The sequence below is a fragment of the Equus asinus genome, chromosome 2 (genome assembly GCF_041296235.1).
Source record: "Equus asinus isolate D_3611 breed Donkey chromosome 2, EquAss-T2T_v2, whole genome shotgun sequence".
NCBI lineage: Eukaryota > Metazoa > Chordata > Mammalia > Perissodactyla > Equidae > Equus > Equus asinus.
In genome coordinates this window covers 102960844-102976534 of record NC_091791.1, presented here as the reverse complement: position 1 = coordinate 102976534, position 15691 = coordinate 102960844, and the positions used below count along the sequence as shown (strand labels likewise).

General features: G+C 38.0%; 1 protein-coding gene across 16 annotated transcripts in view; it reads left to right on the top strand.

Annotated features, from left to right (window-relative positions):
• The window catches only part of AGBL1 (AGBL carboxypeptidase 1), an 806151-nt gene that overhangs the window by 491687 nt on the left and 298773 nt on the right, over positions 1–15691 (top strand). For 2 of the 16 annotated variants that reach the window (XR_011497375.1, XR_011497374.1), the window contains exon 24: positions 9762–9908. The exons of the other annotated variants lie outside the window; for them this stretch is intronic. The gene's annotated coding sequence lies outside the window, so the exon portion shown is untranslated. The remainder of the gene's footprint in view (positions 1–9761; positions 9909–15691) is intronic. 16 annotated transcript variants of the gene reach the window in all.

Here is a 15691-nt window from a genome sequence, read left to right as displayed (position 1 = left end):
AACAACTTCCCTGATCTCATCCTTTCTTCCAGTTCTAGGTTACAAAAGTCCAGAGAAAAGGTGTAGCTACAGCACAGAAATGGCCTGGCAATCGCTGAACCCTCTTTGGAGAGTGGAGGAGGGGTATAATTCAGCGGGCCAAACAAGTTCTGTTTACCAGGCAGGGGAAGATGAAAGCTGGAAACCCACGTATATTAATATTTTCAGTCTCATCACATAACATTTGTTGGGTGCAGGTTTTATCTCTCTAACCAGACTGCAAACTCCTCGAACGCATGTCCTTATCTTCTGCTTTCTTGTATCCCCCACAGCAAACGTTGGGCTGAGGTGGGATGAGTGCATGGCGTGTGCACTGGGCTGTGACATTTTTCCATTGGAATGAGTGATTCAAAGAGATAATGTGTCTGAAAATGCTATGTAAATCGTAACACTCTATATACATGTCACAGTTATTATTGTCACTATCATCGCCATCATCATCATCATCCTATAGCACATTTTTTATGCACCATCTGCAAAAATAGGCCCTCTCCTAGATAGATGCTCTGTCTAGACCGCTAGAATTTGAGCTCAGCAGAATAAACAATCCCTTCCAAGGATACGTTGATGCATTGATCCTTTGCTTTACAATTCAGGATTATAAATATTATAGAATGGGAATATTACATATTATATCAATCTTGTTTCTAAATATTATATTTTTTCTGGTTATAAAAGCAATCAGGTTTATCATATAGAGTTTAGAAATAAAATGAGAACATAAAGGAGAAGAAACCACTGTTAACATTTTACCATGTTTTTTGCAGCTTTTTATGTATGTGTGTCTGTATGTATATATGTACATTCACAAGTATACATAATATGTGTGCATGCCCAGATGTGTGTGCATAGTTGTATATACAGATTTTGTTTTGCTGAGTTTATATTCTATCATAAGCAATTTCCTGTATTATTAAATACACTTGAAAATATTATTGGTGACATAATATTCCATTCAAATATAAGTAATAACAAGTTGAACCTTTTCTCTACTTTTCAGAGATTAAAGTTTCTACTTCTTCACTGATATGAATAATATTCCAGTTGATATGTGGTAATAAACCATTGTCTACATCTCTAGTTGTTTCCTTTGGAATCTTAAAAGTTGAATAACAGGTCAATTGTATGACCTTTTAAAATATTTTTATAGGGGCCAGCCTCATGGCCGAGTGGTTAAGTTCACGTGCTCCGCTTTGGTGGCCCAGGGTTAGCCAGTTCAGATCCTGGGTGCAGACCTACACACTGCTCATCAAGCCATGCTGTGGCAGCGTCCCACATAGAAGAGCTAGAATGACCTACAACTAGTATATACGACTATGTGCTGCGGCTATGGGGAGAAAAAAAGAGGACAAAAGTGATGCTTAAAATATTTTTATAAACTTGGCAAAGCATTCCTCTGGAAAGAATTTGCCAGTTTCCATTCTTCCAGGAGTCTAGAATGTTCCCTCTCTCTTCCCACCCTCAACTGTATTAAATAATATCATTTTTAAATTTATGCTGATTTGATAGAAATATACTTGTATTTTGTTTCAGTTGTGTTTTTTAATAACTCAGGTTGATTTTTTTCCATATTTTTTTGCCATTTGTATTTATTTTGCTGTGAATGACTTATTCATGACTTTTGTCAACTTGACTTTGAATCTTTGGGTCTTCCCTTTTTTCTTCTTAATTGATAAAGTCACTTTAATAGCTTATTTTAACCTTTTGGCTATCATATTACAATCATTTTTAAACTGCTGTTTGCCATTAAGACTTGTATATGATGTTTTTAGCATCCAAGTAAATTAATTCCTTCCGTAGTATTTATTAGAGCTAGCATGCCATATTCAACTATTTTCCCAAAATTATTAACCATTACCACTTATTTATTTTTGTCTTAAAATATTTCTTATGCATGTAAGAATATATAAAATATATATTAAAGAATGTGTAAAATACGTGTTTAAAGGATGATGATAAAATGAACACTCTAGTTACCACCACTCAATTTAAGAAAGGGAACCAATCTCCGAAATGATTATGATGATCATTTTCTTCCACTTCTTTGTAAGTTTACAAATATGCATATATTCCTAATCAATGCAGGATGTTGTTTAGATTTTCTGGTATTTGAACTTTATATAGATGTAACCACACTGTGTGGGTTTTTTTCTGTCAGTTATTTCTTTCATTCAAAAGCATATAGCTTTAAATTGCCCATGTCGATGCATGTCACTATAATTCTTTGTCTTTGCCGTATAGTGAATATGCCACGGTTTATCTATCCATTATTAATGGATGTTTGGGTTATTTTCAGGTCATTGTTGTTTTGCAATTACAGACGGTATTGCTTGGAACATTCTTGTATGTGGCGTGTCTCCTGATGCAAATTTGCGATAGTGTCTCTAGGACATATATTGAGGAGTCAAATTGTTGAGTTCTAGCATATGAGTGTGCTCAGTTTTTCTGGATAAACACCAACGTGCTTACTAAAGTGGTTATTCTAGCTTTATTTCTCTCTAGCAGTGGACAAATTGCCCATGTCTTTTCTTGGACAAGACTTAGAGTTTCTGGCTTTTTAAGTTTTATTTTTTCTGGTGGATATGAAATATTATTTCAGTATGATTTTAATTAAGATTTTGCTCATTACTGAATGAGATAAAGCACCTCACATGTTTAGGAGTTATTCATGTTTTCTCTTCTGAGAAGTGTTCAAATTCTTTGCTTATTTTTCTGGTTTTTAAAAAAATCTTTTTCTAATTGAATCACAGGTCACATGTGATTATATTTTTATTCTAACGTTTTGTCATTGTAAGTGCTGCAAATGTATTCTTCCTATTTACCACTTGACTTTCCACTCTGTCATATATTTTGATTGATGAACTGAAGTTCTTAATTTTAAATAGGAAGGTTTATCAATCTTTGCCTTTATGATCTATTCTTTTTGTGCCTTATTTTTTAAAATCTTCAGTACCTCTGAAAGGGAAATCTCTATTTCCTCCACAGACTGACTACTTTACTTCTGACTAGATGTGTGGGTGTTTTCCCCACACTGACCAATTCTCTGACCCCAGCTGAGTGTCCTACAGTTCAACTCAATTATGACATTATCTACCTGGAGTTACCCTCAGATCCTATAGGTTAAAGGCTCAGTTCCAAAATACTGCCCTCAACTTCAGATGTCAATCGCAAGTCTGGGCCTCCAGTACCTTCGACTGACTGGCTATAGATTGGGGGTTCCCACAACCCATTCCTTAGGTTTGATAATTTGCTATGACGGCTCACAAAACTCAGGGAAATGCTTACTTACATTGACTGGTTTATTATATAATGAAGCATATAATAAATGATACAAATAAGCAGCCAGAGGAAGAGGTACATGGGACAAGGTCCAGAGTGTCCTGCCCCTGTAGAGTTGGGGTGTGCCATCCTCCTGGCTTGTAGACATAGTCACCAACTAAGAGATTTAACACGATTTTTTTCTTAAAGATTATTGTGGTGATTATTTTTAAAAATTTTACTTGTTGTCATGAAATATTATATTAATATATTACTAAAGTTAAACCACCTTTGTAATCCTAGCATAAATCCTGTTTAGCCAGAATGAATTATTCTTGACGTCATATTCAATTCTGTTTGCTAATATTTTATTTAGGATTTTGCCTTCTACATTAGCAATTCCATTTTGTTTTCTTCATTCAGTTTTATGATTCGGGTTGTACTACCTTCACCAGACGTGCCAAGCAGCTACCATCTTTTTCTGTGCTCTAGGGGAATCATTTTATTTTATGTCATTTTTTAGGCTACATAGAACTGGAAAACCAACTCACACTGTTTTTTTAAAAAAATAAATGTGTTTATGTACTTGTATACCAGATGGTAAAGAGGTTGGGTGGGTTTTGAGGTTAGTTTGATACAGTGATCATCTGACATCAATGACTTGGTTTCTTTTCACGTCTCCATTCTGCCTTCTGGGATGACAAGCTTTTCAGGCTGGCTCCCTGCCTGGGGGCAGAATGACTGCAGCAATTTCAGGCATTGCATCTTTACAGGGCATTGTTCAGAAGGAGAAGACTGGCTTCTATAACCTCTCATAAAATCAAGGTATCTTTTTTTGAGATGTCCGTAGGAAACCTCCTCTTATGTCTCATTTTCTTGAATTGAATTGTATGTACTTTCTATCCATGCAAATACCATGAATTGATTGGCTTATGGATAGGTCACCAATCATGATAATAGGGGAACTCTTGTTACAACAACCAGAACCCCACTCTGAAAATACTGGGAGGGCCATTTCACAGGGCAGTTTTTCTTTTCTTTAGGAAGATTAGCCCTGAGCTAACATCTGCCACCAATCCCCCTCTTTTTTGTTGGGGAAGACTGGCCCTGAGCTAACATCCATGCCCATCTTCCTCTACTTTATATGTGGGACGCCTACCACAGCATGGCTTGCCAAGCAGTGCCCTGTCTGCACCCGGGATCCAAACTGGCGAACCCCAGGCTGCCAAAGCAGAACGTGCGAACTTAACCACTGCGCCACTGGGCTGGCCCCTACAGGGCTGTTGACAGTGAGGGAGGGATAGATAGGATGTTGAAGAGACAACCTCAATATTCATTAAAAAGAAATCCTTTAATAGTTGAAAGTATCCACCTTTAAAAACATTTAGGCTTCCAGTATGTTTTGGACCTATTTTTCTATCTTCATTGCTCTGGTTAGGTTTCCTCTTTCTTATTGAGTCCATTTTGTAATTTATTATCAGTTCCAAGGGAATCATTCATTTCATCTTGGTTTTGCAATATGTTAGCCACAATTTTGTGTGGTGTCCTCATATTTTAAATGTCTTATGTGTCCCTATATCTATTATCATATACTTGCTTTTCTTTTTGAGTAAAAGTAATACTATTGAGAGCTTAATTTGGGCTTGGTACTGTGAAAGGAGTTTTACATACATTATCTTGTTTCTATTTCTCTCTTTTTCTTAATTAGATTTATGAGTCTTGTTACAATTTTTGGTTTTTATCTTTTTTTAAAAAAATAACTAGTTCTTTGATTTGTTTATGTCTGCTGGTTCTCTCATTTTTCAATAGTTAAGTTTTGCTGCATTTTATCATTTCCTCCTGTTTTTCTTGAGGCTGCCTTTATATTCTCTTTCTAAATTCTCAAGATAACTTAAAAAAATTTTTTCAGTATTTAATGACAAAGCATTAAGTATCTGAATTTATGGATGCTTTTATTTTTAAGTGGGTTTATCATATTCTCATTTAAGATAGTTTCTAAATGGTCTACTATTTTATTTTGCATTTATTCTTTGAATCAATAAGCTCTTAGAAGAGTAGCTTTCAATTTCTATGGCTGGTGCTTTGTAAAGTTATTTTTGAAATTTCTACTCCTACTGAGTCTTGAACAAATAATGTTGGTCTAAACACTGTCTAATTTGGGGAACTTATTGCAGTTTTGTGTCCCAACAAACACAATTTTTAAACCATTCCTTTCAGGCTTAAAAAGAAACGATAATTTTTCAGTTCGTGGTATTCAAAATTAAAGATATGTCTATTAACACACTTTTGTTAATTATCTTAATCCAGTCATCTCTCTCAATATATTTTTTTGACTGCTTCATTCCTTATATAGTGAAAATTGGGAAATTAAGGCAACTCATTATATTTCTTTTAATTTCTTAATTCATTTTATTTTGACAAATAATTGCTTCATTAAGTAATTAATTTCCTAAGTAATATGTGAATGCACACATATAATCAGCACCTGGGGTCAAGAAATTGAACATTGATAGCTCAGCCTCATGCTCCTTTCGAGTCACTAACTCTTCAGGTAGCTGCTGTCCTTAATTCTAACTGCAAAGATCAGTTTTGTCTGCCTGTGTAATGTCTCATGTCTGACATCTTTCACTCAACACTCTATGTATGTGAGATTTGTGCATGTTTTTTTGTGTGAAGTGTATTAATAATTGGTCTAAATTCTTTAAAAAATTTTTTCGATATCAATTGAGAGAACAGAAAAGCCAACAAATAAACAAAAGCTGAAGGATTATTCTAGATTAAAGGAAAATAAGAATCTATGGCAACCAAATGCATGATTAAATTGGAGGAATTTGAGTATGAACCTTACATTAGTCATTATTATTTTATCAATGCTAAACTTTTTGAGTGTGAAATGGTCTTGTGGTTACAGAGAAGCATCTCTTTGTTCTTAGGCAGTAACATGATGATGTCTCTAGGAGTCAAATATAGGGTCTACAAGTTACATTAAGATAGTTCAGTAAAAGTATTATACATGCACATATATTTGTGTGTGTGTAGAAAGAAAGCAATGAAGTGTGGTAAAATGTTAAAAATTAGTGAAAGATACATTGGTATTCATTGTATCATTCTTGCAACTTTTCTGTGGGTTTGAATTTTTCAGAAGAAAATATTGACAGAAATAAGCATGCATTGTGATTTAAACCTAAGTTCTAAACTCTGAGGAATAGATTTTCTCTTGTGATTCCACTTAGCATATGAGGAAACTGAGGCTCAGAGGAGTTTGGTAAATTGCCTAGAGTGTGATTGTGGTGGCTGTGGCCCAGGCCCTCTGACCATCTCCTACTCTTCTTCCATGAAAGCCACAAGGACACTGTTGACAGTTCCGAAAGGTCGAAGCTCCTGGAATTTTATAGTGGGTGGGGGCTACAGTGATCAACTAATCAGATACTCTAATCTTGGAAATGATGTGAAGAGGGGTCAAGTATTTGGTCCAGGTTCATGCAGTGTGTAAGGGATGTCAGAGCCTGCATTACAATCTTGGTTTTCTGATTTTTAGGTCAATATTATTTCACTGCACCACGAAAATCTAAGTTTTTGCGGGAAGACTTCTGCAAAAAACAAACAAGCAAACATTCAGAACCCTCCACTTGCTTTTCAGGTTTATGTTTGACTTCTGACCACATGTCATTCAGACATTGTTTATTGCTTGAGTTGGGAATATTTTGTATCACTCCTCTGAATATGTAATATCCTTGGTTTCTTTCTCTAGCCAGGTTGGGAGCGTATCTTGGCATGTAGCAAAATTTCTAAATGTTTATTTCCTCATCTTACATCAACAGTTTGCTGAATCATTTACTTTTTCCCTTTGACAAAGTTTCAGTGCTATCAGTAGAATATGCATCAGGGCAGAAGGGAATTATCATGATGTCAAGCATTATGGGTAATTCTGAGTAAATAGTTCTGCTGAGAGCCATGCTGACTTGCCTGGCAGCAGTCAAAACTCCAAACAGAAGGCTTCCTTCTGTCTGGTTTTGTTGATTTCAGTTTAGTGGCTAGTAGCAGAGTTCTTGGAAACAGGTATGCTGGACCCTTGACAGTCCTCTTGAACTTGAGAGTACTGTCCAGTCTTGTTTATCCTCTTCTCTGAGAAGAGGTTTAGTTTTCAATTCCTTTGTTTCCATTATCCACATCTTTCTGTTTACTTTTCCTTGGCCCCCAGCTTTCCCTGAGAGAAAAGGGATTTTTTTTGTGTTCCCTTCCCACACTCAGACTCTGAGCCCTCAAGCTTACGTTTTAATTTGTACAATTTTCAACAGACAGTGTACAATAAATACCTGAATCATATAGATTATAAGAAAGTGATAAATGTTATAAAAATAATTAAAGAGAAAGATTTGGAATGACCTGAAGTGAGATGGGAGGTATCATTGAGAAGGTGACAGTGATGATTGGGTGATGATTTAAAGATGTGAGAAAGTAAGCCATGTAGATATGTGATGGGAGAACATTCTAGAAAGAAGAAGAGTCAGTGGAATGGTGGAAGCATGTCTGACATTTCTGAGCAATATTAAGGTGGCCAATGTGATTGGAACATTCTATGTAATGAGAAGAGTAATAGGAAATAAGGGGTTGGCCAAGGGCCAGACCCTGTCAGGTCTATCAGGCTATGATAAGGACTTGGGATTTTTTTCCGAGAAAAATGAGAAGCCGGTGACATGATCTGTTTTACATTTTGATCGGCTCACTCTTACTGCTCTTTTGAGACTACTGTTTGGGATGTTGGAGGGAGAGTAGGAGGGAAAGTGCAAGGGTGGAAGCAGAAAGACTAGATAGGCATTTACTGCAACTACCTCAGTGAGAGCTAATGGTGTCTTGTCCAGGGTGCTAGAACTGAGAGTGGTAAGAGTCACATTCTCGATATATTTGGAAGGTAGAGCCAACAGGATTTTGTGATGGATAGGATGCGGTGAGTTAGAGAAAGAACAAAAGTTGTAGAAGACTCCTAGGTTTTTGGCCTGAACCAGTAGAAGGATGGAGTTGCCATCAGTTGAGATGGGGAAAACTATGGACTTAGATTTGGAGCAGGTGGGGGCAATATAAACAATTCAGTTTCATAAATGTTTAGTTTGATATTTCCATGAGATATCTAAGTAGCGATGTTAACTAGGTAGTTACAATCATGAGCCAGGAGCTCGGAGGAGAGATCTGGGCTGAGCTACAAATCTGACTTAGTCCTGGGCACTCTGTCATTAAGAGTTTGAAGTGGAGGAATTAGCAGAGGAGATTGAGGCATTAGCTATTAGGAAAACCAGGAAATGGACCAGGAGTGTAGTGTCCTGGAAGCCTAGTGAAGAGTATTTTAATGAAGTGGGAGTGATTCTCTGTGTCAACTAAGGCAAAATAGATGAGGAGTAATAATCAACCATTGGGTTTCATACAATCCAAGCTATTGATGACTTTGGCATGATTGTGATGGATGTGAGAATAAAATAGGAATTGGAGTTTTGTTGCAAAGGAGAACAGAGAAATGGGGCCAGAGTTGTAGAGAAGAGTTACATCCACAAATCTCTCTTTTTTTTTTGAGATGAGGTAATGATATTATGTTTGTATGCTGATAGGAATGATCTAACAAAGAGAAAAAGTGATGATGCAGAAGAAAGAGGCAAGAATTGCTGACTGAATGCCCTTGAGTGGGGACGAGGATATGGGATCCAATGCATACAGGAAGGGGTTAGCCTTAGAGAGGATTGTGCACAGTTTATTTATAGTAACATGAGGAAGGAAGAATGTATAAAAACAGATTCTAGAAGATGGGTAGGAGAAGTCTTGAGAATTTTTGGAAGAGCTTTGATTGCTTCAATTTTGTCAGTGAAATTGGTAGAAAGATCATCAACTGAGAATGAAGATGGGGGAAGAATCTTTGAAGGTTTCAGGAGAAAGGAAAAGGTGAGAAAGGGTTCAAGGAGTCTGACAGAATAAATGGGCAAGAGAAATATACCATGACTGCTTGGCAGAATTAAGAGTCCACCAGAGATTTTGGGTTGTGAATTTAAAGTGATACCAGTCAGAAGGATGATGTGTTTTTCCCTTCCTACATTTGCTTGAAGCAAGTGTGGAATAGGTGGTAAGGAAATGGGAGCCAAAAACATATGCAAATGACTGATGATAATGACTGATTGTAGGATTTAGACCAGGTAAGGAGAAACAGGTATATTCAAAATGAACACTTTGTTGCATTTCCTTCTATATTTTTTACGCACAGGGCAAGTTGGATTTTAAAAAAATAATAATTATTTTGGATCGTGTCCTTGCATTAAGCATTCTTTCTTGGGCATTTTAACATACCCTAGTTTCCCAAGAGTTAGAGTGTATGCATCCATTTCTCTTTTGGGGGGCATTTGGTCTTGTGAAAGAGACTGCTAGTTTTCCTTAAATATTCTCCCATTATTTAAGAGTAATAGAATCCCTTCTCTTATTTTTAGCTGGGTACATGGACACTGAAATAAGAGACTGTTTGTCAACTTCCATGTAGGAAAGTGACCTAGGGACCATGTGACCATCTTTGGCCAATCAGATGAAAGTGCATATCATGTATGAGTCATCTGGGACCATAACCTTGACAGTGGAAGGTATGTAAATCTATGTGATAGAAAGAACTTGGGTCTCTGACACCATGGGGTACTACTCCTGGCCAAAATAACCATGAAAGACGATTAACTTCTTTTATAAGCCGATATTGTTGTAGGTTTTTGGGAACTCACAGATGAATTGCACTCATCTCATAGTACAAAAGTCTAATATATCCCTTTTTCCTAGGTCGAGCATCCAATTTCTTGTTTCTCTTTAGTCCACATGAGATTATATGAAAATAAAAGCAGAATAAAAGGGAGTAGTTTAAAAAGGGCAAAGAAAAAAATTGAATTTAAAAACTATAAGGTGAAATGCCTCTGAAGTTCAGATTTGTGGCTCTGTAATAACTAACGTGGAATCCCAGATTGGCAGGCACACAGCATCATCACACTATCTAGAGTCTTCTTTCCTAAGCTCCCTCATCTCTCAGACCTATGGGTTGTGAATACAGGTGTACAATTTTCTGTAGCCTACAGCTAGTCTTACCCATGCTGCTCTCTGCCAAGGACAAATCCCAAATAAGTCTGATTTGGGGATTTCACTGACTTCACAGTTCATTGGCAGAGCAGCGATTCTTGAAAACCCCTGTAGTTAGTGAATCCCCTAGCACTTCTTGGTTCAAATCCTCAAATTGGCTTGCTTCTGAAAAGAAAATTCTGATATTCCTTGCTAAAGTTTTTGAGACTTCCTTTCCTGCATTTCCTGCATGCCTCCAGCATACAACTCAATTAAGTAGTTCTCATACTTTAATGACTATAAAATCACCTTGATGAAAATGCCTCTCTTCAGCCACAGCCTCGGGGTTCCTGATTTGGTGGATCTGGGGGTGAGGCTGAGGGTTACTTATTTTTAACCACTGTCACGCCATGGCGCTGCTGTGGCCACTGCATGGATCACATTTTGAGAAACTGCATAGAGGCTTTCGCAGGTCTTGACCATCTCCAATCCAACTGTACTCTGATTGCTTAGAACAGTTGCATTGTGTGATAGTCTAACAAATGGATGATCTTTACTAATTTTCCCCATTCTTTCTCCAATATGCTAAAAGAGAAACCTCTGTCAAAATAGTAACTCAGGCACCTTGTACTTAAAGGCAAGTACACTTCCAATTTAGGTGTTATTTTGGGATCAAAATATTGGCAGAAAATATTTAGAGGCAAACCGGTTCCTCCATGTCTCTTGTTCAGCTCAAACAATATGAGGGACTTCGGCAGCTGTGACATGACGCCCACTTAGTGAAAAAGGGGACAAAATCAATGCCCATTTCTGAGATTCTTACAGAGAAGCACAAGATCTCTGTCTTTTAATTGTTGTTGTTGTTGATCTGAAGATAAGAACTAGACTTTAATGTTAGAAGGCAGAATTTAAAAAAAAAAAACGTTTTTCCGGCTACTAGAGGTTTTTATCCTTCTTGGCTTATAACTTCTAGAAAGATGTCCCAGGATCGATATAAACACACCGAGATGTGGTTTCAGCACCTCTCATTTGACAGCTGTGTATATTCCCCTCAGGTTATAGATGGAAGTGTTTGTTGGGGTAAGACTTGCCTAAAACTAGTGCTCTACTGACTACCCATTTGCTTTCCTCTTTTAAAACTCTCCCAACTTTTAATTTCTGGGGCCTCCCCCACCCACTATCTGAGACTCATTTTGATGGAACTGAATTAATTATAATTATTGTCTTTGGAGTTTTCTCTTTGAATTTTATGAATAACTTCATTAAACCTCCCCACCATTTGTGCATGCATACACACACACACTTTAGTTTGTGTAAAGCAGAGATCTAAAAAGAGAAGTTTTGCTCTGACCCTCCTGCCAAGCACATTTGACCGTATCTGGAGACACTTGGGGTCGTCATAAATAGATGGCGGTATTACTGGCATCTAGTGAGTAGGGACCCAAGATATTGCTAAACATCCTGTAATACACAAGACAGTCTCCACAACAAAGAATTTTCCAGCCCAAATGTCAATAGTGCCAACACAGAGAATTCTTGGTGTGGAGGCTTACAAAGAGTTTATCCATGAGAATATATATTTGTTTTATTTTCATGAAAAGCTAATTCACCCATCAACCAATTGAGATATTGCCAAGTAGCGTTTTTGCATTGTTTTCCCATAATCCCCTCAATTGTAAACCAAAATGAGTTAAGTCAGCGCAAATATCCCAGGGGATCATGATTGACAAATAAGGAAGAGTTAACTCTGGCATGGCAGGCTCCCTCCAGATCTATTCAGTGACCTCATCTTAGATTATGGTCCACACACTGTGCTCTTTGGTGCCCGCTCATTTCTCCTTTCCCTACCACCCAGGACCTTGGGTGCAGACTTCTTCTCAAATCCTGTGATACCATGAAGCCTCTTCTCTCTACATCATTCTCAAGGCCTAGCAGGACTTTTTGTGTTCAGGCAAATAAACACGCTACCAATAATCCAATAAAACCTTTACAGACATCGGATATAAACCATGGCGAAGAGCAGTACACAATCTATAAATGCTGGCTTCTTTTTTTATAAACCCTGCACTTGAGCCCTGAAAGCAACACAAATCAAAGCTAATAAAAGTGCCAAGGTTCTCCCCTTATTGTTCCTAATGGGTTGATTCACCCTATCTATGCTCCTCCCCTAGTGACCACAGGCTGTCTCAGCTCCCAGATGGAAGAGAGAGGAGAGGCGTATGGAGTATGGGGGAGGAAGAACTAGTTTCAAACACGTCTTTAATCAGGATGACTTTCTCCTTTGATGCTCAATAGCTGCAGACAAGTAAGTGCCATCACCCTGAGCCATAGCTAGCCAATGTCTCATGCTCCCAGAGACAGAACACAAGACACAGCTAAATCCTGGAGCTCATTTTTGTCCCAGCTGTGTTTTCCAACTCTTACTTTATGAAGGAGCGGCAATTAGTCTATGCTATAAATGAAAACAGATTAGAACTGATGAGTGTGAGTTGTGTGATAAAAAGCTTGCCCCAAAGCGGAGGTAAGAGGAAACTGCAGTTGGATGTTAGTCTTTTCATAGGGAAAATTTTATCTTTGGCAGAATGACTGCAGGGTTTTGCTGTAAATCAAAACACTAGCGCTTTATTCTGAGTCACAAGCTCAGATGTCTCCAGGGACCAAGCAGATGACATAAACGAGTGAAAAGGAGGGGAAAGGGGGAAAAAGTTGTGCAGGGCTCTTTGCTCATCTAGATATATGCCTTCCTTACAGTCTCCACCCCTCTCCCAACATCTCCACCAAATTGTTGGCAAATAGAAATGTGTTTTCAGATCTTCCCATTTTTAAAAGATATATGATAAACACTACTTTTGAATAGAAACACTTCCAATTTTTATAACATGGGTAAGTAATTTCATTTAGAAAAAAGTTGCATGGGCCCAAAAACAGACAGACTAAAACATATCTGTGGGCTGGATCCAGCTGTGGGCTGCCAGTCTGGGTACCACTTTTGCTCATCGTCTTGTATTCAATGTATCTTCCTTGAAAAAAAATAGCTTATGATGTTCATTAGTCCCAGGACCCTGATCAAGGCTTTACAGAGTATATCATTACTGTTTTTTAACCTTCATATCAGGACTCACATGGATTCCCAGAAAGTAGCAGGTGGCAGGTGGCAGGGTAATTTGTTGGCATCCCTTTTCATGCCATGTCTTGTCCTCTAGGTGTCACTGAAGCTCTCCTTTGGGGAGAGTGCTGGTCGTTGACCTCCCAGTCCCCTTCACGGTAGGGCTTTCCTGATGACCTGGCCCTGTGGAGTCAGCCAGCCACGGAGAAACAAAGATTACACATAGGCTTCCCTTGACTAAAGATGCCAGTAACCATCAAAATCAGACCCGAGCTTCATATAGCTGCGGGCACCAAGAGGCCACTCAGGAATCTTTCTTGATCTGGTTTTGCTCTGTTGGAATGTAACGTCTTCTCAACCGCTCCTACTTTTCAGAGCAATATTGCAGAAAAGCAGTGGAGAACAGCTTATGTTAACCAGAACTCACACTCACAGCCTACCAGGAAAAGTGATGCTTTCATCCCGGGGGAAGGTGCAGGAAGGGTGGTGAGGAAAGGGCTTATTAGATCAATTGGCACAATCATTCTGGATGCATCCAGTGGGACAAATCTGGGGCTGCTCTCAATCTCTGGAATTGCATTCTTCCCTGGAAAGATGGTTAGCAAGGAGGCGCAGGTGTTCAGGGAATGCAAACAAACCCTCTCAATTCTCTTTGAATTGTCAACACCTATTAGCAACCTGCCCTCCCACTGTTCCCCAACTGTTGGAGCCCAAGTGAGTACATAGTTGGAAGATAGAAACTGGACTAGCCAATTGACTCTGGGTTCTATTTAACTATCAATATATGCAATGGTGTCTTCACTAGTATTTAGTGGAAAAAACATAAACATATAAATAAAGAATGTTTAAGTTCCCCCATACTAACATGGAGAAGTAGGTGATCAATATTTTCCCATCTCTTTCTTCTCCCTGTCTCTTCTTCTCCAAATATTTGTTTAGCATCTTCTATTGTGCAAAAGTTTGGATACACCTAACTTCTGGGAGGGGCCTCCCTTACCATCAAGACATTATGTGTTGACAAAAAGAATATACGTTATGTGGAAAATTAGAAATGGCACATGTGTGTTATTAGATGTTCAGTAAATGTTGTTGCCGCAGCTGCTGTTATCGTCATCATTATTCTTTGAGTGAGGGGAAGTTGTTACCTTGTAGTGGCCAGGAAATGCTTCAAGATTTAGAGTTTGGATAGTCAGGAGGAGAAGTGATTGAGTTGGGAGTTGGGCCTGGAGTTGGGGTAAAATTATGAGAAAGGTCTGGCTGTGGGCTTAGCGGTAATTTGGCTGGAGAAACAAGTTCCTATAGATACTAAGTGTGATAGAGCAGAAAGACTAGCAGATAATTCAAATATTGGGCAACTTAATTCACCTTCCTGAGCTTCTATAAAATGGGGATATAGTGCTTACCCCATTGAGCTTCTGCAAATATAAATATTATACATGTTATATATTATATAATATTTTATAAATTGCATACAATATATTATGTATGCTATGTTATATATTATAAATATAATTAAGCAAAATAAGTGATGAAATAATGCACACAGGATGAAACATGGTGCCTGGCCCTTTTTTCGTACTCTTAGCATAATAGATTAAATCTGTTTGATATGTTTGGGGATTTTTCTGCTAGCCTTTGGTGATGAAAGCTCTGATTTATAGGAAGCTGTCAATCTATATTAAATACTCATAAACTACTTTGAACCATTTTATAGCTGGGAGAGGGGAAGAAACTGTATGCAATCTTACATTTTACATTACTAATTTGAAGTTTCTATTAATTTGAGTATGGCTAGCATTTCTAGAAAGAAATATGCTAACAAAATTAATAGTGCTTACAGGGCCAGCCCCATGGCCGAGTGGTTGTTTGTGTGCTCTGCTTGGGTGGCCTGGGGTTTCATCAGTTTGGATCCTGGACACAGACCTAGCACTGCTCATCAGGCCATGCTGAGGCAGCGACCCACATGCCACAACCAGAAAGACCTACAACTAGAATATACAACTGCGTACTGGGGGGCTTTGGGGAGAAGAAGAAGAAAAAAAAGAAGAAGATTGGCAACAGAAGTTACCTCAGGTGCCAATCTTAAAAAAATATATATATAATAGTGTTTAAAAAGTGCACAGGTACCAACCCGGGGCTTTAAGGTGGGTTGTTTACATTATTTAGGAGAACGACTTTGCCACTAATGCAATGTTATGCAGTTCTAAAGGAAGTACTTCC